Source organism: Cervus elaphus, chromosome 5 (assembly GCF_910594005.1).
Source record: "Cervus elaphus chromosome 5, mCerEla1.1, whole genome shotgun sequence".
In the NCBI taxonomy this organism is placed as follows: domain Eukaryota; kingdom Metazoa; phylum Chordata; class Mammalia; order Artiodactyla; family Cervidae; genus Cervus; species Cervus elaphus.
Genome location: NC_057819.1, coordinates 42,450,865 through 42,478,614, shown reverse-complemented (window position 1 = coordinate 42,478,614; position 27,750 = coordinate 42,450,865). Strand labels below are relative to the sequence as shown.

Sequence of the window (27,750 nt, the reverse complement as noted above, 5' to 3'; positions counted from 1 at the left end):
AAGTATCTTAGAAGCTGAAGTGGTCAAACAAGAGACTGGCAACAGTGAACATCGACATTTTAGGAATTGGTGAACTAAAATGGGCTGGAATGGGTGAATTTAATTCAGATGACCATTATATCTATTAATGTGGGCAAGAATCCCTTAGAAAAGATGGAGTAGCTCTCATAGTCAACAAAAGAATCCAAAATGCAGTATTTGGATACAATCTAAAAAATGACAGAAAGATTTCTATTCATTTCCAAGGGAAACCATTCAATATCACAGTAATTCAAGTCTACGGCCTAACCACAAATGCCAAAGCAGCTGAAGTAGAACGGTTCTATGATGACCTACCAAACCTTCTAGAACTAGCACCAAAAAAAGATACCCTTTTCATCATACAGGACTGGAATGCAAAAGCAGGAAGTCAAGAGATACCTGGAAGAACAGGCAAGTTTGGCCTTGGAATACAAAATGAAGCAGGGCAAAGGCTAACAGAGTTTAGCCAAGAGAACAACTGGTCATAGCAAACACCCTCTTTCAACAACACAAGAGACGACTCTACAAATGGACATCACCAGACGGTCAATACCAAAATCAGACTGATTATATTCTTGGCAGCTGAAGATGGAGAAGCACTATACAGTCAGCAAAAACAAGACTGGGAGCTGACTGTGGCTAAGATCCTACCATCACTACAAACAAAACTACTGGAGGTGATGGAATTCCAGATAAGCTATCTCAGATCCTAAAAGATGATGCTCTTAAAGTGCTACACTCAATATACAAGCAAATTTGAAAAACTCAGCAGTGACCACAGGACTGGAAAAGGTCAGTTTTCATTCCAATCCCAAAGAAAGGCAATGCCAAAATATGTTCAAAGTACCATACAATTGCACTCATCTTACACACCAGCAAAGTAATGCTCAAAATTCTCCAAGCCAGGCTTCAACAGTATGTGAACTGTGAAATTCCAGATGTTCAAGCTGAATTTAGAAAAAGCAGAAGAACCAGAGATCAAATTGCCAACATCTACTGGATCACTGAAAAAGCAACAGCATTCCAGAAAAAAATCCACTTCTGCTTTATTGACTATGCCAAAGCCTTTGACTGTGTGGATTACGAGTGTGGAAAATTCTTCAGGAGATGGGAATATCAGCCCACCTTACTTGCCTTCTGAGAAATCTGTATGCAGGTCAAGAAGCAACTGTTAGAACTCGACATGGAACAACAACATTGTCTGGAACAATGTTGTTCCAAACATCATTTGGAATAACATAGTTCCAAATGGGGAAAGAGTCAAGGCTGTATGTTGTCACCCTACTTATTTTAACTTCTGTGCAGAGTACATCATGTGAAATGCCAGGCTGGATGAAGCACAAGTTGGAATCAAGATTGCCAGGAGAAATATCAATAACCTCAGATATGCAGATGACACCACCCTTATGGAGCTATTTCAAATCCTGAAAGACGATGCTGTGAGGGTGCTGCACTCAACATGCCAGCAATTTGAAAAACTCAGCAGTGGCCACAGGACTGGAAAAGGTCCGTTTTCATTCCAATTCCTAAGAAAGGCAATCCCAAAGAATGCTCAAACTACCGCACAATTGCACTCATCTCACATGCTACTAAAGTAATGCTCAAAATTCTCCAAGCCAGGCTTCAGCAATACGTGAACCATGAACTTCTAGATGTTCAAGCTGGTTTTAGAAAAGGCAGAGGAACCAGAGATCAAATTGCCAATATCTGCTGGATCATCGAAAAAGCAAGAGAGTTCCAGAAAAACATCTACTTCTGCTTTATTGACTACACCAAAGCCTTCAACTGTGTGGATCACAATAAACTGTGGAAAATTCTGAAAGAGATGGGAATACCAGACCACCTGACCTGCCTCTTGGGAAACCTGTATGCAGGTCAGGAAGCAACAGTTAGAACTGGACATGGAACAACAGACTGGTTCCAAATAGGAAAAGGAGTACATCAAGGCTTATATTGTCACCCTGCTTATTTAACTTATATGCAGAGTACCTCATGAGAAACGCTGGGCTGGAGGAGGCACAAGCTGGAATCAAGATTGCCGGGAGAAATACCAATAATCTCAGATATGCAGATGACACCACCCTTATGGCAGAAAGTGAAGAGGAACTAAAGAGCCTCTTGATGAAAGTGAAAGAGGAGAGTGAAAAAGTTGGCTTAAAGCTTAACATTCAGAAAACTAAGATCATGGCATCTGGTCCAATCACCTCATGGGAAATAGATGGGGAGACAGTGGAAACAGTGTCAGACTTTATTTTTGGGGGGCTCCAAAATCAGTGCATATGGTGACTGCAGCCATGAAATTAAAAGATGCTTACTCCTTGGAAGGAAAGTTATGACCAACCTAGAGAGCATATGAAAAAGCAGAGACATTACTTTGCCAACAAAGGTCCATCTGGTCAAGGCTACGGTTTTTCCAGTGGTCATGTATGGATGTGAGAGTTGGACTGTGAAGAAAGCTGAGTGCTGCAGAATTGATGCTTTTGAGCTATGGTGTTGGAGAAGACTCTTGAAGAGTCCCTTGGACTGCAAGGAGATCCAACCAGTCCATCCTAAAGGAGATCAGTCCTGGGTGTTCATCGGCAGGACTGATGCCGAAGCTGAAACTCCAATACTTTGGCCACCTGATGCGAAGAGCTGACTCATTGGAAAAGACCCTGATGCTAGGAGGGCTTGGGGGCAGGAGGAAAAGAGGGCGACAGAGGATGAGATGGCTGGATGGCATCACCAACTTGATGGGCACGGGTTTGGGTAGACTCCAGGAGCTGGTGATGGACAAGGAGGCCTGGCGTGCTGCGATTCATGGGGTCACAAAGAGTCAGACATGACTGAGCGACTGAAGTAACTAACTGAACTATGGCAAAAAGAGAAGAAGAACTAAAGAGCCTCTTGATGAAAGTGAGAGAAGAGAGTGAAAAAGCTGGCTTAAAACTCACCATTCAGAAAACTAAGATCATGGGACCTGGTCCCATCACTTCATGGCAAATAGATGGGGAAACAATGGAAACAGTGAGAGACTTCAGATTTTTGAGCTCCAAAATCACTGCAGATGGTGACTGCAGCCATGAAATTGAAAGATGCTTGCTCCTTGTAAGAAAAGCTATGACAAACCTAGAGAGCATATTAAAAGCAGAAACATTACTTTGCCAACAAAGGTCCGCCTAGTCAAAACTATGGTTTTTCTGGTAGTCATGTATGGAAGTGAGAGTTGGACCATAAAGAAAGCTGAGTGCCGAAGAATTGATGCTTTTGAACTTGAATGTTGGAGAAGACTCTTGAGAGTCCCTTGGACTGCAAGGAGATCCAACCAGTTAATCCTAAAGGAAATCAGCCCTGACTATTTGTTGGAAGGACTGATACTGAAACTGAAATTCCATTATTTTGGCCACCTGATGCAAAGAAATGACTCATTGGAAAAGACCCTGATGCTGTGAAAGATTGAAGGCATGAGAAGGGAACAACAGAGGATGAGATGGTTGGATGGCATCACCAACTAGATGGACATGAGTTTAAGCAGTCTCCAAGAGTTAGTGATGGACAGGGAAGACTGGCAAGATGCAGTTCATGGGGTCGCAAAGAGTCAGACATGACTGAGCAACTGAACTGAAATACCTATTCACAGGGAAAACCACATGACTGTGGTTGATTTAACATCCTAATTGTTCACAATATCATCTTTCTTGCTTCCCACAAGTGGCTCTTTTAAGTGCTCTTCCTGTTATATTAGGCAGAAGGCAAGATTCTAAGAAAAATTGTGAAGACACTTAGAGATTGAGGTAGGCATTTCTGTGCTCTTCCTTCCTTGTCCCTTGTGCTACTTCCCAATATTTAGATATTCTGCTGCTAAATTCTTTAAATTTTGCTCTGAGTGGTGAAGCAAAAGATTCCATGTACTAGCTGGAAGAGGGAACAGATGCACTATTTATATGCTATCAAAAAGGCATTCCCTTGATATCTCAAACCTCAACATCATCAGTTTGCCACCTACCCTCTCAAATCCTGGTTTTTCCTACTGAAGTTCTCATGGTTTAATTTTTTTAATTGAAAAATTTAAATTTGATTCAGAAACCACATTAAAATCTGGTCCTCAAAAATATTTCAGGCCAATCTCTTCAAGGTTTATGGTGACTGTTTCTGTGTTTTCATTTTCATTCATTTCTATACATATTTTGATTTCTTTTTTGATTTCTTCTATGATTTGTTGGTTATTCAGAAGCATGTTATTTAGCCTCCATATGTTTGAATTTTTAACAATTTTTTTCCTGTAATTGAGATCTAATCTTACTGCATTGTGGTCAGAAAAGATGACTGGAATGATTTCAATTTTTTTGAATTTTCCAAGACCAGATTTATGGCCCAGGATGTGATCTATTCTGGAGAAGGTTCCGTGTGCACTTGAGAAAAAGGTGAAGTTGATTGTTTTGGGGTGAAATGTCCTATAGATATCAATTAGGTCTAGCTGGTCCATTGTGTCATTTAAGGTTTGTGTTTCCTTGTTAATTTTCTGTTTAGTTGATCTATCCATAGTTGTGAGTGGGGTATTAAAGTCTCCCACTATTATTGTGTTACTATTAATTTCCTCTTTCATACTCGTTAGTGTTTGCCGTACATATTGCGGTGCTCCTATGTTGGGTGCATATATATTTATAATTGTTATATCTTCTTCTTGGATTGATCCTTTGATCATTATATAGTGTCCTTCTTTGTCTCTTTTCACATCCTTTATTTGAAAGTCTATTTTATCTGATATGAGTATTGCGACTCCTGCTTTCTTTTGGTCTCCGTTTGCATGAAATATTTTTTTCCAGCCCTTCACTTTTAGTCTGTATGTGTCTCTTGCTTTGAGGTGGGTCTCTTGTAGACAGCATATATAGGGGTCTTGTTTTTGTATCCATTCAGCCAATCTTTGTCTTTTGGTTGGGGCATTCAACCCATTTACATTTAGGGTAATTATTGATAGGTGTGGTCCCGTTGCCATACTGAAACCAACCACCACCCAAGAGCCAATAAGTTTTAGAGCAAGACATACCACGCAAATCTCCAGCAACACAGGAACATAGCCGTGAACGTCAACATACAGGCAGCCCAAGGACACACCTAACACATAGACCCATCTCAAAACTCATTACTGGGCACTCCATTGCTCTCCAAAGAGAAGAAATCAAATTGCATGCACCAGTACACTGACGCAAGCTTCCCTAACCAGGAAACCTTGACAAGCCAATCGTCTAACCCCACCCACAGGGTAAATCCTCCACAATAAAAAGGAACCACAGACCTCCAGAATACAGAAAGCCCACTCCAGACACAGCAATCTAAACAAGATGAAAAGGCAAAGAAATACCCAACAGGTAAAGGAACATGAAAAATGCCCATCAAGTCAAACAAAAGAGGAGGAGATAGGGAATCTACCTGAAAAAGAGTTTAGAATAATGATAATAAAAATGATCCAAAATCTTGAAAACAAAATGGAGTTACAGATAAATAGCCTGGAGACAAAGATTGAAAAGATACAAGAAATGTTTAATAAAGACCTAGAAGAAATAAAAAAGAGTCAATTAAAAATGAATAATGCAATGAATGAGATCAAAAACACTTTGGAGGGAACCAAGAGTAGACTAACGGAAGCAGAAGATAGGATAAGTGAGATAGAAGATAAAATGGTGGAAATAAATGAAGCAGAGAGGAAAAAAGAAAAAAGGATCAAAAGAAATGAGGACAACCTCAGGGACCTCTGGGACAATGTGAAAAGCCCCAACATTCGAATCATAGGAGTTCCAGAAGAAGAAGACAAAAAGAAAGGCCATGAGAAAATACTCGAGGAGATAATAGCTGAAAACTTCCCTAAAATGGGGAAGGAAATAGCCACCCAAGTCCAAGAAGCCCAGAGAGCCCCAAACAGGATAAACCCAAGGCGAAACACCCCAAGACACATATTAATCAAATTAACAAAGATCAAACACAAAGAACAAATATTAAAAGCAACAAGGGAGAAACAACAAATAACACACAAAGGGATCCCCATAAGGATAACAGCTGATCTATCAATAGAAACCCTCCAGGCCAGAAGGGAATGGCAGGACGTACTGAAAGTAATGAAAGAGAATAACCTACAACCTAGATTACTGTATCCAGCAAGGATCTCATTCAGATATGAAGGAGAATTCAAAAGCTTTACAGATAAGCAAAAGCTGAGAGAATTCAGCACCACCAAACCAGCTCTTCAACAAATGCTAAAGGATCTTCTCTAGACAGGAAATGCAGAAAGGTTGTATAAACGTGAACCCAAAACAACAAAGTAAATGGTGACTGTTTCTATAATTTCAAGGAAGTCCTTGTTTAAGCATCTGAGTAGAACCAGAGATGCAAAACTGAGGCATTCCTTCCTGCAGTTTCTTTTTAAGTAAGGAATTATCATTTCAGCAAGAAAATCACTAAAGCTCTCTAGTATTCCCCCTGAAACACCATCTTGGCCATCAACTTTGCTTGATTAAGATTACAATAAGGAATTCCCTGGCAGCCCAGAGGTTTGGACTCCATGCTTCTACTGCCAGGAACCCAGGGTTCAATCCCTGGTTGGGGAACTAAGATCCGCAAGCCGAGGCATGGCTAAAACAGAAAAATACATACAACAGTCTTTTATCAATTAGCAACATATAATAGAAGGCATCATCATAGTGTACTTAGAAGTTTCTGCCACATAGCTCTTACTACAAGCCTAGCTAAGATTATTTACATTCAAAATGAACTGATTAAAGTAGTACATTCAAGATCTCCTAAATCTGAATATTAAGAGAGGATCCAATGCCTAGAATATAGCCTTGGACACAGTAGGTGCACCCTAAGTTAAAAGAGTAAATGTATGAGATACTAAGTCCTACACTGCAGTGTTTTATTTCCTGAAGACAGATAACTCATTCTGTTGGACAGAATCATTAGGAATTTCCCCACATGAACTCTTTGCTAGTCAGGACTTTCCCTGGAATATGAGCTCATTGAAGAAAAGAGCTTAGACTCCTGATCACACATATAACCCCAGTCACAAGAATAACACCCTGTACATGGTAAATACTCACAAAATACTTGTTGAATAACTGAATTAGCCTGTGAATCCTCATATTTGTCAAACCCCATATATGACGTCAGGGGTGTTCAATCAGAGTAGAACTCATAATACTAAATACAGGTAAACCCAAGCCAGCAAAGATGAAAGCTGACATTGATGACTTCAGTGCAGTTTAATAGCCTATTTTCTTTCCTCAAAAATAGTGTTTACAATTTGGGAAGGATTGTAATGGTTCTCATAAAGACATCAAATTCTTCTTATTTAAATCTGCATAATAGTGTATTGTTGTTGTTTAATCACTGAGTCATATCTCACTCCTTTGCGACCCTATGAAATGAAGACTGACAGGCACCTCTATCCATGGGATTTCCCAGGCATGGATACTAGAGTGGGTTGCCATTTCTTCCTCCAGGGGATCTTCTCCACTCAAGGATCAAACCCACATCTCCTGCATTGGTAGGTAGACAGTTTACCACTGAGTCACCTGGGAAGCCTGTAAAAACTGTATACTGCTGCTGCTGCTAAGTCACTTCAGCCGTGTCCGACTCTGTGCAACCCCTTAGACGGCAGCCCACCAGGCTCCGCTGTCCCTGGGATTCTCCAGGCAAGAATACTGGAGTGGGCTACTATTTCCTTCTCCAATGCATGAAAGTGAAAGGTGAAAGTGAAGTCGCTCAGTCGTATCTGACACTCGCGACCGCATGGACTGCAGCCTACCAGGCTCCTCTGCCCATGGGATTTTCCAGGCAAGAGTACTGGAGTGGGGTGCCGTTGCCTTCTCTGCTAAAAACTGTATACACCTACAGTTAAAAATGTGAAATGCATTAAACAATACAGCAGATTTTGCAGGTGACACTCATATATCAATGAACTTCTAACATAAAGAACCATCCTCAAAGAAAAGGTACCATCTTTAATATAGAAGAAAAAAATTTTTATTCCTTTCAGAGTTAATGGGATTCCTTACTTTATAGACTCTCAGTGTAGTAGCATGACTTGGCGTTGTTTGTTGCTTTATTTTCTGTTCTGTTGTTTTGCTCTATTTTTATTTTTTATTCCCAAACAGAAGAGATATTTAAAGTAGATGTAAAGAAAACATATACCAAAAAAAAAAAAAAATTCAGAGAAAACTTGTTTTTAAGAAATCCAATCAATGTTAACTAAATTAACAAAACATTTTGAAAAAGTGGATACATGTCACTGTAGCAAAAGCTCCAAAAGAGCAGAGACTACATGTTATTTGACTTTGTCTCTTCCGCCCCTAACAGAGTCTGACCCATAAAAAGTACTCAGTGAAAGTCTGGTAAATAAATGAATGAATGATTTCATTTCCGCCTAACAAATATATTCAAATAGCCAACTTTTTTTCATTAATCAAACCCATTTTTTTAAACATACCACTTTCAATAGCAATTTTCTAGATCCTCAAGTGCACATAGCCTTTTCCACATAGTAAGACAAAATCGTGCTCCAGTTTTCAGTGTTGATTATGCTAGATATTACAGAGCCAAACCATTTTAAGAATTCAGCAAAACATTTAACTCTATCTGACACATAAACAGACAGCAGTGTTAAATCTGTCACTTTGGTTCAGTTATCTCTACATCTGCTGATGGGATTTTAATCTGGTTGGCATGCACTTACACAGTATATGCACAGTTCTCAATTTTCATTTTCCCCCTTTTACAAAACAGAAAGTCAAATGGTAAAGTTAATAGAGCTGTAAAAATATAGTACCAAATTTATTTTAATCACTGTGTGAGTGTCATTGATTTAGGACAGCTGCTGTCTAAATAAATAGACCTAAGGCCTAATAACTGTACAGAAAAAGGCCAAGGCAGATGTATATTGCTGGACCTGAAGACTTGTGGGCAGATCACTGTCCAGTTAGGATGACTGGTCCCAGTGGCAGTTTCCCTACAGCTGAGAAAACTGCCCAGCTCCTTTTGTATGCAGGTTTCCAGATCGATTTCTTACTGGAACAGATTCCTCACAAACAAGGATAATCCTTTATTTGAGGTTTAGTCACTTGAATTCCCCTCTGTTCTCTTCTCTGTCAAGCTTTGCAATTTTTATTTATTCTTGGTAGAATGCACTTACTATTGTAGTTATGGCACTTTTCACTTTAAGCCTCTCTTTTCAGTGTCTTCGAGAGAGAAAGGTCTTTAGTTAGAAATTTCTCATGCTTGTTGACAGTCTGGAAATGATTTATTTTAGAAGAGGATAGAGGTGAAAGGAATAGAAGGAAAGATCATTATTTCACCATCTTTGAGAACTTATCAGTTAATCACTGGTTTATTGTTAAATGTGATGGCTTTCAAGATTTAATTTTATTGAGTTTATCTTTAAGAAGCAACACTGAAATATCTTAAAGTCTCATAAATAAAGTAAATCTAACAGGCTAAAAAATTTCCTGTGTCTAAATTATTTAAATTTATTCTCTCTCACACTTATATAAGTGGGTTACTGAAACATAGACAATGAAAATATGCTTTAATCATATATAAATAAATTTACAAATATGGTTTTAATATATGGATCTACAGATAATAAATATTTATTTCGTGGGTATGTTTTCAGATGCTTTTAATACTAGCTTCCACACACATGAAAGAATTCATAATAATTATAATTGTCACTCTTTAAAATCTCTACTTAATATTCTGATATTTTAATCCACTGCTCTCCAAAGATTTTTTCTCCATGAGAAGTACTGCATATGTACATACACAGGACTAAATGATAAAATAGTTACTGAAAGAATTATTTAACAGTATTTCAAAATGTATCAAACTCACTCTGGGTTTTCAGATTTTTCTACATAGAAATAAAATATTTATTTCTTTATTTATTTAATTTCTTTTAGAGAATAGCAAGATTCAAGGCCATCTGTTGCTTTTCTCTCTTCTTTTTCTAATAAAAGAAATTCTTTGAAGTAAAGTATTGCCAATTACATGTTCATCCAAGGATAAGAGAAAAAATAGCAAGTGGATTTGCTTTAAAGATTATTCCAACTTCCCAAGTGTGAAATCTTCAATATAGACTATTTAACAGTAAAAACTAGAGTGGAAAATATACAGAGATTAAAACTAGATACTAAAACTATAAGAATTTATAGGAAATTTGTCATTATCTTTTAAATTAGATGCAAAAGCAAACTGTTTATGAAAATTAAGATCCCTATACTTATTTTTGATTTCTTATGCTAACCTTAAAGACTCTACAATACAAAACTCACTGAAATATTGAATCTGCATACAGATAATAATTTCTCAAAACCAAGTTATATATCAGAAACAGAAATAGAAGGAAAGTATGCATATAAATATAAAGTTATAGATCATGTTTATTATTATATTTTTATTATCTGAGCCCTAGAACTTGATTTTACCTCATCCTTGTAATTCCAAATATAAAATTAAAATAAATAATCTGTATTTTTTCCATTAAGAATGTTTGACTTAGGGTAAGAATAAGCTATTACTAAATTTAAACTTCCCTTTCTCCTCTTAGGGTAGGATCAATAAATAAGAAGTAAGCTGGACATGAATAATATACATCGGGAAGTTCCCAAAGAAGACACCATATCCAGGATAGAACTCAGCATGTTATGTAAACAGTACACGGGAGGCAGTCTCATGTGAACTCGAGTTGTCCTAGCTATTGTCCAGAAAGTGTAAGCAGGAATATAAGGAAAACACATAAGGAAAGATTCCTTTTTTCCCTCCAAATTCAGAATAATACATTGATACCACCTTCTTGGGTACTATGGGACAAACATAAGTGACTGCTGCCTAGCTTCCCTAAGTTGAAAACAATTATGCTCAATTGAAAAATCTTTTTTCCAGCAGAAAAGTATTACTTCTCACAAATTCTTAAATGGTTAACAATTTTATGTCCAATCAAACATTATTATGACTGTGTATAAACCACAGTAGGACCATCTGGCAAGTAAATTACTTGAGGCACAAATCCCAACCTGCGATTTAAAAAAAAAAAACAACACTATATAAAAAGCTCAGTTAGATGTTCGCCAAGATTCAAAATGAAAATACATGCACAAGCCATTCAGAATTCACAAACAAATAAAAATGGAAAGGTCAGCAATGGTCTTTCTCTTTCACTGTTACTAGGCCTTTGAAATAAGCTCAGGAAATGTAAGTAGGTGGTTTTTGATTAATTTGATAGAGGTACATCCATGGAACCAATTTACAAGTGATTTGCAGGCAGGCTGGCATTACTGAAATAAACGGTGCTATTACTATGATTTATGCTACTATTCCTAACACAAGTGATAAAGTGAAATTTACAGTCCTTAATTACTACCATGAAAAATTGGGAGGGAGAAAAAAGAGCAAAGATTGGCAATTTGCAAACTTGTCAGTAAGGCAACATGCAAAAATTCATTTGCTTTACTTAAAAAAAAAAAGACACTGCACAAATGGGCCTTTCTATATTGTTATCAATCCATTGGGGAAGGACAAGCAGTTCAAAAAAACAAATGACCAAAATGTAACCTTGAGATGCCAGGAAGTATGGTATAGGAAAATAGCTGACAAAATGCAGTCACTAGTTATAAAAAGTAGGGAGGTAACGAAATACTGCACTACACTATACGTTATTTGGGCCACTCACGAGGCCCAGCTTGCTCCTTAAATCACTTCCTTTCAAGTGTTTTATAGTGGGGGTGGGATAAAATTAAAGAAATCATATCTGTAACTTTTTAATTGAATGTTTTCCTCTTATCCTATTCATATCCAAATAGCACTGAGAGTCTGTTAAGTTATTCAAAAATGTTTACAGAGACACTGCTATCCACAGAACTCTAACAAAGCTATACAGAGGACCCTATTCTGAGAGGCATGCTCAAGCACTGCAGTTGTCTAGAGGGTGGAGATTATGTGGATGCCTATTTTCCTGGGCCGTGGCCCTGTCCTCTCTCTGTCTTCTATACTTTCTACTTTAAAGGTCCAGCCAAGTTTTATTTCCAATACTCATCCCCTTACATGACTGACCTACTGTCAGGGAATGCTTAGGGTTCTAATGGACCTTCTAGTCACTATTTGCTGTTTGGTTCACTATATAGCAATTCCGTTCAGTGGTCATTCACACTACTTAACAGTTGCTGAATAGCAAGACTCTGTAAGGTTACAAGACGTGACAACTAATGGTACATAATAAGGGAGAGAGATGCAACAAAGATGGCAGAAGTTTCCTGTCTGCTTGGTTTAGAAGAGAATGGGGCAACTTTAGATAGAGATGCTCAACCAAAACCTAGAAATTCATTAGTCAGTTTCAGTAATGTTAAGTTTGAGTTGCTGTCAGGATATCCACATGCAGATACACAATGAACTTTACTAGGAATGTAGGACTAGTGCTCTAGAGAAAAGTTAGGCACAGGTATACAGATATTAGAGAAATCTGAATAGAAATTAAGGTTGAAGGCATGGAAAAGGATCACATGGTCATCGTGGGTAATGTAAAACACAAGAGATCTAACAGCAGAAACAAAGAGAAGACATACTTGGAGGACCAGGATAAAAGAAAACAATGAGATCACAAAGGACTAATCAAAGAACTAGAAGAACTCTGAAAAGAATCTCAAGAAGAAAGAAAGGATCATTAGTGTCACATGCTGCACAGAAATCAGGAAGAATGAGAAAATTCCATTAAATCTGTTGACCAAGGTAGCTTCAATAGATAAAAACCAAAATACAAGATTTTGAGAAACACATTTAAGAAAAAGGAGCTCTCTCCACACATTATGGAGAGAATTAGGAAAAAGCTCTTTCACAGTAGGTATAAAGCATACATGTGTCTTACAGATTTTTTATTTCCTGCCACTTCTTAAAAATTTCTTCTTTTATCACTGGGATATTATAGTATATGAAAAAACCCTTCAAACAGGTCTTTTATGGAGTTAATCCCTTATGTAGTAGGACCTCAGTGATCATGATGGATTATTTTATCTTTGCCTTGTTCCCAGAAAGCCTAAAAGCATTTGGGCATTCTACAACCAAGCATTTTCTCCATTTCTACTTCCCATCAACTCAGGCTTCCATCCCAGTCCATAAATCTTCTTTTTTTAAAGCATCATTTTCTCCATTTCAGTAACTTTTCTCCTGAGATTTTAAATTATAATAAAAATTTCACATTTTCTTTAATAACCTCCTTACTTCAAATTCATAAATTTCACACTTTTCCTTCAGGAGTTTCCCATACCTCCATTCCTCTGTATTTGGATAGTATCTCTTTTCCGAAAGTATTTTCTAAGTCACATTTTCATCACCATACTTGAAATGCAACACATGGAACATGCAATGCTGTTTCTTCTCATTTATATTCCTTTTAATATTTTCATCAATAGTTAATACCATTTGAAGGCTTACTCTATGTATTAAACATCTAATGTAGTGCCTGACATTCATTGTTTCATTTCATCATCTCTAAAAGCCTTTGAAGTGATTGTTTTATTCTCTCCAATCCACAGATTAGGAAACTGAGTGTCAGAAAGGTTAGGTCACTAATCTAAAGTCACACAGCAAGGAAGCAACAGGGTTGGCTGGAGCTCGTACCCATGTCCATTTGACTCCAATGTTCATCATTTACCTTGTAGAAAATTCTACCTCAATCCTTTTGGTCTTTCTTTATAAGACTGCCAATGGTCAATTAATGCATTTTCATTTTTGGAACACAGCAAAAAAAAAATTAAATTCTCATTAGTGAAACAGGCCTCTGTCAATTCTGGTTCATTCTAACTCAAAATACTCAAAAGGATAGATTTCAAGGTTGTTTTGTTCCTTTTATCCTTTCTTCACACTTTATCAATCAGCATCCTGTCTTGAAGACCCAAGTTGCTTCATGGGTCTTTCCCTCCGCCACTCCCCCTTGTTTTTACCTCTACTCTAATTACTCTGAATTCTTCTTTATTGATAGAGAATATAAATGTGCATAAGATCACCAAAATTTCAAATTACTCTAATTTTCATTAATGATACCCACATCTTTTAGATTTGATTTTAGTTTTTATATTCTCTATCAGATATAATACACATCATGTGCCTATGAGTATAGACACACACAATTTAATGGTATTAAGTTAGTAGTATATCTTTATATTATATAACAATATGAATACAAAGTTTCAAATTTTTTACCAATACATTTATATGCACATATATATGTAATTTAAGGGTGTTAAACCAGCAGCATATTTTGTATTAAGTATTTCTCAAACAACTCATAGATTATTTTTTAAAAACACTTTATTTAGAACTTATCTCTCCTTTCCACTTTCACAACTGGAATGCTAGCTATATTCATATCTTTTCAGACATAATAAAGATCAAAAAGCACAATTACATTTAAAAGAAAAGAGAAGATGCCATACCTCTATCTATGTGATACTCTTCCTAGAACTTCACTGTTCAATATGGTAGAGATCAGCCATACCTAGCAACTTAAACTTAAATCTGAATTAATTAAAAATTAAAGTTAAACTTTAGTTTCTCAGTTGCACTAGGCACATGTCACGAGGCTAGTAGCTAACATTTAGGGCAGAGCGTATGCAGAACATTTTCCAACATCACAGAAATTTCTACTGGACAGAGGTGATCTAAGAAGATTCAAAAGGTAAGTCAATCTTTTGTACGTCTTGCTGTTTCTCTTAAGATAATTCTCCTCTGTGAATGGATAAAGAAAATGTGGTATATACACATACCACATTTCTTTCTTTTTAAAAAGAAAGAAAGTCTGCAATATGTGACAACATGGATGAATCTTGAGGACATTATGCTAAGTGAAATAATGCTAAGTCAGTCACAGAAAGACAAATGTGATATGGCTCCATTTACATGGGGTATCTAACATAGTCAACTTCATAGGATCACAGAGTAAAACCCAGGTGCTGGGAGATTTAGAAATGGGAAATTACTAAGCAATAAGCATAAAGTTTCAGTTTAGCAAGATGAATAAGTTACAGGGGTCTACTGTACCTACAGTCAACAATAACGTATTATACACTTAAAAATTTAAGAGAGTAGACCCTATGTTTTTTGTTCTTACCACAATAAAATGATTGTTTAAATAACGTAGAGCTATGTATGGGCATGGTTCTGAGGGAAACAAATGACAAATAATAAATTGTTCTTTTACCATTAAAAAAAGATTATTACTCCTTAACTTTTTAAAAAAAATTGCTAACCATTAGTCTTTATAAATTTTGCTACTCACTACCACTTTTAAATAACAATCTTGGAAATATTTTACAATGTAAAGATCAATAATGCAAATGTCCTCTAACTCAAAAAGTCTCCAATGACTTTTTCTTAAACACTAGATCTTGAATCACTTTTTATTTCCACTTGCTCCAAAATTAAATAACAAAGTAAAACCAGCCTTCCCAATAGTGTTAGTCACTTGGTTGTGTCTGACTCTTTGTGACCCCATGGTCTGCAGCCCACCAGACTCCTTTGTCCATGGGATTCTCCAGGCAGGAATACTGGAGTGGGTAGCCATTCCCTTCTCCAGGGTATCTTCCTGATCCAGGGATGTAACCAGGGTCTCCTGCCTTGCAGGCAGATTCTTTACCATCTGAGCCACCAGGAAAACCTAATAAGAGTGAGCAATTTTTTCTAAAATCCAGTGATAAGACCACAGTCTCTACAGTGGATTGATTCAGTCCTTTGCTAAGAATTTCATTTCTAGAGTTGGAGAAGAATTCCTCAGTAGTGTGTTATACTTTTTATAGATGGGTCATTATTTCAGTTCCTAAGTCCTGTATTTCTACCCCTGTTAGCAATTTTACAACAGACTTCTGGTTTTTCCCTTGCCTCCCCATTTTCTGAAGTTTCAGATCGATAGAATACACAGGTGAAAAGCTTACAAGAGTTAGGGTTGTAATCTATAGTCATGGACCACACAGGATAACTGGCCGACATACACATCAAACCTCTAATCATGGCCTTTTTAGCACACACTCTTGGACTGAGATATCTTTGACAACAAAAAGCTTATGTCTGAATGTATTTCTATTAGGAAAAAAAAGAGATACATCATGTATTGTGTCTTTTCTTAATGATTCAAAAGAATTACCAAAACACACACCAAGTATTTTAAATATGAAAACAAGAAAAGGAGCTAAAATTCCTGAAAGCAGTTGCCAATGGAATAAGACTGAAGTGAGAAATGGGTCAAAGGTATATTGTATTCAGTCCCATAAGCCTTTCAGTAGATTTTTAAATCATGTGCATTTTACAAATAATTATTTTATTAATATAATTGCTTTTAAAAAATGAAGAGAAACCATTTGATTGTTCATCAATTGAGGAACATGTTGATTTTATCTATTAGAATAAAACTGTGAACAACTGCAAAAAATATGAATTTGAAAAATATTTGACTTTTACCTTAGATTTTATTTGCAAAAACATATTAGCACCTCTTCACAATTTAGTTAGAAGAATATACCATTTTTTAAGCTTTTAAAATATTTTGAAAAGATTTTCTATGGATACAGACCATTTAAAAAGCAAGAAAATGCTATGAAAATGATATAGACCAACTTTAGAATAGTGAAAGTCAAAAAAACTGAAAAAGATGGGAAGAAGAAAGGAGGGAAAGAAGGGTAAGGGATAAGAGATGGGTATCAGCTGTGTCTATAAAGATTTATTTTTAATATGTGTCAAATATACATGGGAAATGTTAAATCTCAGTGGCAGTTGTCATCATTTTCTGTAGTTTTCAATTATTTTGAAATTTATTCACCTAAAAAAATTTCTCCTTCTTCATTCGAACGTGTCCTCAGTTTACAGAAAATTTTCTAATTAAACACACAGTATTCTCTGCTGCTCCTTTTTAGAGAACTGAGTAGAAACTTTAATCCAGAAGAGTAGTGGTCATTATTAAACCCAATGTGCAAGAGCACAAGTAAAACAACAATTACTGATCCATATTAATTATCCACCTATAAACCAGCCACACCAGTGATATGACATTTTATATATATATATATATACACACACACATACATATATACATATATACAGACACACACAAACCTTAGCCTCATACACTTTAGCCCTATTCAAACCTTTGAACTCTCTTATTTGCTTCCTCTTCTCCTAACTTTGAGAAGAAAATAAAAGTTAAACATGAAATGTATAAATATCCTAATCTCCAAAGTCATTTAATCCTACATTTTAAAATACAGTCACTGTAAAAACAAAGGCTGATTTGATTGAGCAAAGATTTGTAGTACTCACTGCAAATGCATCATCTTTGGAGAGCAGTAGGACCAGGTGCTGTCTTTGCCTAAGCAAACAAAAAGAGAATCATAATGACAGAGCTTAAATTAGGCTGATAGTTCAGGCATTTTGAAATTAAAATGTCATCCAATTTTAATTTTTATCTAATCTTATTTGCTATTTTCCAGTATCTCATTCTCACAAAACTGCAGGCTAATAGACTAAAGCTAAAAATGAGTGACAGTGAGGACCAGAACCCTTAACGTTTACACAGTTTAAAGAGGTTTGTCTTTCTCCATTTGTGTAGGCTTTATAAATGTTAGGTAGTTAGAATAGGGAAAAGGAGTCCAGAATGGCGGTGGCTCAAAGACCTGGAAGGGAAAAGCCCGCAAAAATAGAACGAAGGAAGGTCTGAGGACCAGACTGAGGACCTCAGGTAAAACAAACAGCACTCCTGGCTGGCCCAGTTTACATAGGTCAGGCCCAGGGAGAGAGAAACATATAAAAAGAGGAGCCAAAGTGCGCGCTCTCTCTCTCCTGCGCACTGGAGCACTCTTCTCTTCGCGTCTTTGGATCTTCGTGCCCTCACGCCTTGAAGATGGATTTTCCTGCTATCTTCTAAATAAAATAGAGTTGTAACACTGATTTGTCTAAGAGCTGTAACACGGTCTGTCCAAGACCCAAGAGCTATGACACGCCGAGGGGGCTTTAATGTCTGTCACTACAAATCTTTGTTGTGACGAGACAAGAACCAAGGAGCACACACTCGCCTGACATAAATTTCTTCAACCTACTATTAAAACTATGCTAAACATTGGCCATAACTCTAAACTTCACCTAAATTTTCAACTGTTTCTATTAATTGAGAAATTGTCAGATAAAAGAATATTAATTTCAGGACCAGTTATATAGATTCAGAGCTTCCCTGGTTGCTCAGATGGTAAAGAACCTGCCTGCAATGCAAGAGACCCAGGTTTGATCCCTGGATCAGGAAGATCCCTTGGAAAAGGGAATGGCTACCCACTCCAGTATTCTTGCCTGGAGAATTCCATGTAGCCTAGTGGGCTACAGTCAGTGGGGTTGCAGAGTCGGACATCACTAATGACTAACAGTATATAGGTTCATGTTAATAATGTTTAACACACTGTTCAAAATATGCTAAAGTGTTCTGCTCACAAAACAGTCAGATATGGTAAAGTATCAGGATCAATTTGGCCTCAGTTTTATTTACTGCCTTTCATACAAGAGATGTGTGCATTTCAACCAAAGTATGAATTAAGTACATACTTGCCAAATGTCATATTTACAAGGCCAAAAGAGAAACTGCCTCATCAACAATGTTAAGGAATGAATATCTTAAAAGTATCTCTTAAGAACTCAGGTTCCTGATAATGATGTCTTTAAAATTAGAAATTAAAACTAGATTATTTGTATTCAACGTTGTAACATAAACAAATTGAAGAATTTTAACACTTTTCTTTAAATTTTATTATTTATCATACTTGCTCACTTATAATAATGGACAAAAATGAAAGACACTCAATTTAGCACTATTTGGCCTACATGTTTAAGTTCTTATATTGATGTGTACTATTTATATTTTTAAGAAATCATTTGTTGTTGTTGCTTAGTTGCTAAGTCATTTCTGATTCTTTTGCTACTCCATGGACTATAGTTTGCCATGCTCCTCTGTCCATAGGATTTCCCAGACAGGAATACTGGAGTGGGCTGCCATTTCTTTCTCCAGAGGATCTTCCTAACCCAGAGAACAAACACACGTCTCCTACATTGAAGGTAGATTCTTTACCACTGAGCTACCTGGAAGCCCAGCAGAAATTATTTATAGTGACTGGTAAAGATAATGTTTTCTTTAAAATTGTATATGCTTTATACATTTCTCCACCACTTCACTGACACTCTACAATCAGTCTAAGGTATATGAATCCACAGTTTTTAGAAAATAAATACAAAAGTGCATCTTAATATTATTTTGTTCTTTTTCTTCATTAAAAAAAAAACAATTTATTTAAACTAAAAAAACAAAAAACAAAAAAACAGTTCATCCATTTCTTCCACCTCACCCAACCTCCACCTCTGGAGACCACCAATCTGTTTTCTGTATCTGTGAGCTTAGATTATCTCTCTCTCCATCTTTCTATCTAGTTAGATAGGTAGGTCAATATTTTATCATCAGGTATTTGTCTTTCACTGCCTGACTTATTACACTTAGTATAATGTCCTCAAGGTCCATTCATCTTTTCACAAATGGTAAGATTTCATTCTTTTTATGACTAAATAATATTCCATGGTAGATATATACCACATCTTCTTTCATCCATCAATGGACATTTAGATTGCTTCCGTGTCTTGGCTACCATAATGTGGCAATGAACATGGGGACATACACATACATGCATGTGCATAATCTTCTTCAAATCAGTTTTTTTCATTTCCTTCAGATAAATACCCAGAAGTGGAAGTGGAATTGTTAAGTCATATAGTAATTCTATTTTTAACTTTTTGAGAAATTTCCATACTGTTTTTTAAAGTAGCTGTACCAATTTACATTCTCACCACAAGTACACAAGGGTTCCTTTTTCTCCACATCCTTGCCAACACTTGTTATTTCTAGTCTTTTTTATAATGGCCACTCTAACAGATATGAGGTAATAATACCTCATTTTGCTCCCAGCTTGCCTTTGATATGTAAAGTAATCAATCTAGAGACTTAGCTTTCTCTCTCTGGCCACACCACCCAGGAGGCAGTATTCCTCTGCTTTAATCATCCCAGAGCCAGGTATCAGGTAATTAAGGACCACCTTTATAGCTTACAGCCTGCAAAAGTTTTTCAAACAACCAAACCTGACCTGTTTACAGTACCCTGCCTTGACTTTTTCTCAGGAAATCCCAGTCTACAACACCCACCCCCCACCCCTTCTGGCTCCTGACCCATGCCAGTGCTTTCCCATGTTGCTCTTCATGGCATGCCATGTCCTCTGTTTCTAGGACAAATAAGTATAATAAACTTTATTTTTCTGAACGTCTCCTGGGTCTCCTCTGGTGGCCATATCTAATGACCATCACATCAAAGAACACAGAACATGATGTCTATATTTCATACACGCAGCATGACTGCTAACTATCCATCAATATCTATTCTCACTTGCTATATTTTAAAAATAGATGCAATAAGGTTTAGCTGGCCTGTGACTGCCTGGCTAGGGATGACACTTTCCAGCCTCCTTTGCAGCTAGATGTGGTCTGTGATTAGGTTTTCACCCAACTTATCACATAGATGAGAAATAAAACTTGCTTTTGTTCATCTAAAAGGCAAAAATGGGAACAGCATCTAGCAAGTATACAGAATGAGTTTCAATTAAATATGGAAAATTACTTTCTAACTATGGCAGTCTTTAGAGGCTACTGTCCTTCTAATACTGCATCTTTTCTATCAAAGCCTAGACAAAAATCTTTGCTCCAACAACAAGGTGGAAGAGATTTCAAAACTGAATAAAACTTTTAAATAGATGTTCCTCAAAGTTTCTTCTAGCCTTAATATTCTACAGTTCTATGCAAGACAGGAAAAGAAAAGTTGGGAAAAGGAAGAGAAAGTAGGAGGCAGGACAAAATGGCCAGAGAGAATGAGGAAAAGAAAAGGAAAAGGTAAGAAAAAGGCAACTTTCAGAACCAATGAAGATTACTGGGAAATACATCTGAGTAACTAGAAAATATTTCCTTTGGTTATCATTTTTATGCAATACCAAGTTTCGCATCAGTTCAGTTGCTCAGTCATGTCCGGCTCTTTGCGACCCCATGGACTGCAGCACACCAGGCTTCCCTGTCCATCACCAACTCCCAGAGCTTGCTCAAACTCATGTCCATCTAGTCAGTGATGCCATCCTCTGTCACCCATTTATCCTCCTGCCTTCAATCTTTCCCAGCATCAGGGTCTTTTCCAATGAGTCAGTTCTAATTGACAATAATACTTCCTGCCCAGGTGAAGACAATAAGGTAATATGTACATGATTAACAAAGCCTAGCATATGAGCAGTTCTCAACAAATGTAATTTATAAGCTGATCACATTTGTTGTTGCTCAGTCACTAAGTTGTGTCTGACCCTTGCAACCCCATGGACTGCAGCATGCCAGGCTCCTTTGTCCTCCACTATCTCCCGAGTTTGCTCAAATTCATGTCCATTGAGTTGGTGATGCTGTCTAACCATCTCATCCTCTGCCACCCCATTCTCCTTTTGCCTTCAGTCTTTCCCAGCAACAGGGCTTTTTCCAATGAGTCAGCTCTTTTCATGAGGTGGCCAAAGTATTAGAGCTTCAGCATCAGTCCTTCCAATAAATATTCCAAACTGATTTTCTTTAAGATTGACTGGTTTGAACTCCTTGCAGTCCAAGGGATTCTCAGAGTCTTCTCCAGCACCACAGTTTGAAAGCATCAAGTCTTTGGCACTTAGCCTTTTTTATGGTCCAACTCACATATCCATACATGACTACTAGAAAAAACATAGCTTTGACCTTGGTTGGCAAAATGATGTCTCTGCTTTTTAATATGCTGTCTAGGTTTGTCATAGCTTTTCTTCCAAGGAGCAAGTGTCTCTTAATTTCATGGCTGCAGTCACCATCTGTAGTGATTTTGGAGCTCAGGAAAAGAAAATCTATCACTGCTTCCACTTTCCCCCTTCTATTTGCCATGAAGTGATGGGACAAGATGCTATGATCTTAGTTTTTTGAATGTTTGCTTTCAAGCCAGCTTTTCAGTCTCCTCTTTCACCCTCATCAAGAGTTCTTTAGTTCCTCTTCACTTTCTGCCATTACACTGGTATCATCTGCATATCTGAAGTTGCTGATAGTTTTCCTGGCAATCTTGATTCCAGGTTGTGATTCAGTCTAGCATTTCCCATGATGTTCTCTGCACAGAAGTTAAATAAGCAGGGTAACAATATACAGCTTTTTCATGTGCCTTACCCAATTTTAAACCAGTGAGTTGTTTCATGTCCATTTCTAACTGTTGCTTCTTGACCCACATACTGGTTTCTCAAGAGACAGGTAAGGTGGTCTGGTACTCCCATCTCTTTAAGAATCTTCCACGGTTTGTTGTGATCCACATAGTCAAAGGCTTTAGCATAGTCAGTGAAGCAGAACTAGATGTTTTTCTGGAACTCTCTTGCTTTCTCCATGATCTAAAGAACGTTTGCAATTTGATCTTTGATTTCCTTGCCTCTTTGAAACCCAGCCTGAACATCTGGAAGTTCTTGGATCATGTACTGCTAAAGCCTAGCTTGAAAGATTTTGAGTTAACCTTGCTAGCATGTGAAAGGAGTTCAATTGTACGGTAGTTTGAACTTTCTTTGGCATTGCCCTTCTTTGGGACTGGAACGAAAACTTTTTCCAGTCCTGTGGCTACTGTTCACAGTACCTATGCCGCTGCTGCTGCTGCTAAGTCACTTCAGTCGTGTCCGACTCTGTGCGACCCCATAGATGGCAGCCCAACAGGCTCCCTGTCCCTGGGATTCTCCAGGCAAGAACACTGGAGTGGGTTGCCATTTCCTTCTCCAATGCATGAAAATGAAGAGTGAAAGTGAAGTCGCTCAGTCATGTCTGAATCTTAGCAACCCCATGGTCTGCAGCCCACCAGGCTCCTCCATCCATGGAATTTTCCAAGCAAGAGTACTGGTGTGGGTTTCCGTTGCCTTCTCCCCAGTACCTATAAAATGATGTCAATAATACAACCATTCATATTATAACCTATGTACTATAAGTCATTGAATAAACATTCTATGAGGAAAGATTTGCCTATTTTTTCATTACTGTATCTCCAGTGCCTAAAACAATGCTTGAAACACAGTAGGTATTAAGGAAAAAAGTGTTTTTTAAAATAAATTAATCAGCAATAAAGACATATTTTATAGTAAAAAATTTCATTTTCTTTATTATTTCATTTCAAGAATTATAAACTACATGGACGAATGCTATATTAAGATTAAATGAAGCAGGACTTCTAGTATTTCAAGGCAATCTAGCTCCTTCCAAGATGCTGCCTTACAAAGACAACATAGGCAATAACTACTTAGAGTAAAATGTCTACCTTTATAAAATCTGAATAATAAAATCTTTAAAGTAGCAGTAAGTGTGGTAAGTTAACGAAGCATACCTGTTAAAAAAAAATTCAGAGTTACATGTATTCCCCATCCCGATCCCCCCTCCCACCTCCCTCTCCACCTGATTCCTCTGGGTCTTCCCAGTGCACCAGAAGTTTTAACACATAAAAACTTGAAAATCCAAAGTGATTCTTGATTTTTTTAAATTAATCTTGGGATTACATAAGACATATTCTTTCAACATAAGAAAATGATAATAATTTCAATCTTATCTCCCAACAACATACTTTAGTAGTTCATGATATATGGTAAAATAGCTTATGTATATTTGTTTCTCCATTCAGCACTCCAGAAAATTTGCCAAAAGGTAGTGTTCCAGGTGGGGAAAAAAAGAAAGAAAACATGAATAATTTGAATAACCCATAAGGATTTATATTTGAGGACTGTATAATGACTGTGCTGGAGATGTGTAGATAAAACAGTCACCAATCAACTCTGCCAGATTTTCCTTCTCCATTTCCCCCAGAACCTTTTTTGCTTTTGAAGAACTATTCCTTACACCTTGAATTATGTGGTTCCGGCAGGGCTGGCAATGACAGTATCACAGCCTCCTTACAGACTGAAGTGAGAAGAAATGTGTTTCCTTTAAGTTGGCCAAGTTAGGACTGCTGCAGATTTTCAACTACCTGAGTCACCTCCCTCAACACCATCTCATAAAGGAAGCCCCTCTCTACAGGATGAAAGAGTGAGACAGATACACACAGATGCGGAAGGGATTTCGAGATGAATGGCAAGGGCTGGTGGTGGGTCGGACATGAAGGCGCAGGAAGAGAAAACTGCAAAACAGAAATACTCTTTGACATCACTCTAATCTTTGGATTGAGGCAAACTGAAACAGGCCAGCTAGTTCACTTCTAATCTTCTGAAGTATCTGAGTCAACAATTCTTCCTTTCTGCTCAAATTTCCTTTAGTTGTATTTCTTTCACTTGCACATAAAAGAATTTTGCTGAACAGGAGATTTTCAATTTACTTAGTCACAGAATACCTACAGGCACAGTATAAATTATGAATCAAAATATATAAAGTCTTGTAAATACTCCAGATTTTCAACATCGGGCATAATTTTTTTTGTTTTCTGTTTTTAATATTTTATTCATTTATCTGATTAAAACTGCAAAACATATGGGTTTTACTCATTGAAACTATTCTCACTGAGATGAAAATGTCCACACAATAAGAGTGAAGAAAATAAGTGATTCATTTTGAAGAAATTATCTTAGCAACTCAAGTTAATATAATTTTTAAGTTATCAACAGAAGCAGCATTGGGATTAAAGAGCACAGACTTTCAAACCAGGCTGCTCAGATTCAAGTATAGCCTCTGTTACTTACTAACTGTGAAACCTTGGTCAAGTTATTCAATAGATATGTGGCTTCCTTTGTGTTCAGCTGGTAAAGAAGCTGCCTGCAATGCAGAAGACCTGGGTTAGATCCCTGGGTTGGGAAAATCCTCTGGGGAAGGAAAGGCTACCCACTCCAGTATTCTGGCCTAGAGAATTCCACAGACTGTATAGTCCATGGGGTCACAAAGAGTCGGACATGACTGAGCGACTTTCACTTTCACTTTCACTTTCCTCACCTGTAAAATGGATTATGGTATGGCTAAAGGATTTAGCATGTGAAAAGTGCTCAGGATAGCATCTGACACAAGTTAAGCATTATATTTTTGTTTGTTGCTGTTATTGTCTTTAACAACTGATGTGGCAATTGGCAGATCTTAGGTTTCACCAGCATGACTTGGAAACAACAATACAGTGCTTTAAAATGCCTCATTGATTGGCTTATTTCATCATCTCACACTTTGCTTCAATGAAAAAAATAAGGATCAGAACTGCCCGCCAGATGCACAAAAGTTAAGGTGCACACATCCAAACCGATGAAGCATTTTAGCAATGTTAGTGATGCTAAAGCCAAGAGTAGCGTGGCAGGTTCCCTCTAGTAGAGTAGGTTCCCTCTGATGCTTGCCCATTTTCCTCTAAGGAAAAGGAGGCAATGGAGAGCAAATTACCTGACTGGGCATATAGGACTTGAGACAGAAAGAATCTAACGCTGACTGCTTCTGCTGATTTTCTATGACAATATGATAATAGGCTCCAAAAAAATTCTGCACTATGACTCTAGAGAAATCATGCTCAAGTATTTAGAAGGCCGGGCATGCACTGTGACTATGAGAAGCTTTCTGAATATAAACAGTTAAATACAAAATTGTAAAAACACACTATAAGCAAAGATCCTCCAAACAAAGCAAAAACAAAAAAAAACAACCTGCTGGTAATATTTACCTACTTATATATCTGATTATATACATCCAAAGGTGAACAGTGACTTTATCTGGGTAGTAGTATTACAGTTTATTTTTATTTGTATATGTGCTTTATATTATTTCCTAAGTGTTTTACAATGTATATGCTTTCTTTTTATTATCAAATGAGAAAGACACACAAAATGTGATTTAAAAAAAAAAATTAACAGGTTCAGTGACTCAGCCAACCCTAACTGAATTTTCTAACTTGTTACAACTAAGAAAATCATAAAACAAGACTTGACATAAGAGGACAGAAATGAATAAGCACTTCAAGGAACAACTTTCACCAAAAGAAAGAGAGAAAAATCTGTGGCTGAGGTTACTGTGAAGAGGTGAAGTACATCCTTAGATGACTGGTTGTCATAGAGAAAAGTCCAGTACAGCCTTTTTACCAGGCAGAATGTTAAGTTCTTCAAATAGACTGAATGTGGTTAAGTGTTTTTTAAGTGTAGTAAAATTATATTTTACAATCCAAAATGACTATCTAAAGAATTCTTTCTTTCTTTAAAGTTATCTCCATGTAATGCATCTCTTAAACCATACTGCTTGACTGAGCATCTTTACAGATATCAACATTGTTTGTCCAGTATAGCAAGGGCCAGAAGAACCCCTATACTCTTGTATAGACTTTGTGTAGAAATGGTAATGCCCTGGATGGAGTTAAATAGATGGCTTTAAATTTTAAAGTTTAAAATAAATACTTTGGAATTCAGAACTCATCTCATTAGGAAATTACCTTCTAAACTTTGCTTGTTAACTTAAAGATGAAGTCTATAAAGTGTAAGGTATGTGTGTGTATACAGAACTTACTTAGCAGAGTTGAATTAGGGTCATAAATACCCTAAAAAATTGTGTATCTTAAGTATACCAGAAGCTCTCTATAATTTTGAGACCTGTGAGTCTAGTTTCACAAAGTCCTTAATCTATCTACTTTAGTGCTTCTAACTTGGTATGGTGTCTACAGTAACAAATATGGCTGGGACTCATACACAGTTTGCAAACTAAATAGAATGTTTGAGACATTAATGATTTTTAAAAACTATTTGGAAAGCTAATCTAAAGCAGCAATCAGCCTGTGTGTATTAAAAGAGAACTTATAGGCAGAGTTCCATATCTAGGTACTGTTTAACCTTGCTGTTCAAAAAAATAATTCAACAACTGCAAAGAAAAAGCAATCATTATATTGAGAAATTTAATCCAAAAAGAGTCAAGAAAGTAAACATTTATAAAGAATCACATCCTGAAGAATGGACATCTAGTACCTTATAAAATTAAAGTTTATATTCAACATTATTGTAAACTATTTTAGAAAATTCAATGCAACATTCTCAAGACCTGTGAACATAAATGCTAAAGTAATTTATCTTTTGTCCATACAAAATACTGTTTTTCAATTGTTTCCCAAGGTGATTTCACTGAAAAACTCATTCCATAGCATTTCTACAGATGAAAGTGAAAGTATCAGTCACTCAGTTGTGTCCAACTCTTTGCGGCCTCAGATGGTAGGTATTGAATGTGGGCTTCCCAACAGACAAAGGATTAATCTCAAAAATATAAAAGCAACTCCTGCAGCTCAATTCCAGAAAAATAAATGACCCAATCAAAAAATGGGCCAAAGGACTAAACAGACATTTCTCCAAAGAAGACATACAGATGGCTAACAAATACATGAAAAGATGCTCAACATCACTCATTATCAGAGAAATGCAAATCAAAACCACAATGAGGTACCATTACACGCCAGTCAGGATGGCTGCTATCCAAAAGTCTACAGGCAATAAATGCTGGAGAGGCTGTGGAGAAAAGGGAACCCTCTTACACTGTTGGTGGGAATGCAAACTAGTACAGCTGCTATGGAGAACAGTGTGGAGATTTCTTGAAAAACTGGAAATAGAACTGCCATATGACCCAGCAATCCCACTTCTGGGCATACACACTGAGGAAACC

The 27,750-nt window shown here is 36.9% G+C and overlaps 1 protein-coding gene across 1 annotated transcript in view; it reads right to left on the bottom strand.

Annotated features, from left to right (window-relative positions):
• C5H4orf33 (chromosome 5 C4orf33 homolog) overlaps positions 1 to 27,750 on the bottom strand; it is an 86,171-nt gene that overhangs the window by 5,869 nt on the left and 52,552 nt on the right. Inside the window, exon 8 of the transcript XR_006341119.1 lies at positions 17,347 to 17,395. The gene's annotated coding sequence lies outside the window, so the exon portion shown is untranslated. The remainder of the gene's footprint in view (positions 1 to 17,346; positions 17,396 to 27,750) is intronic.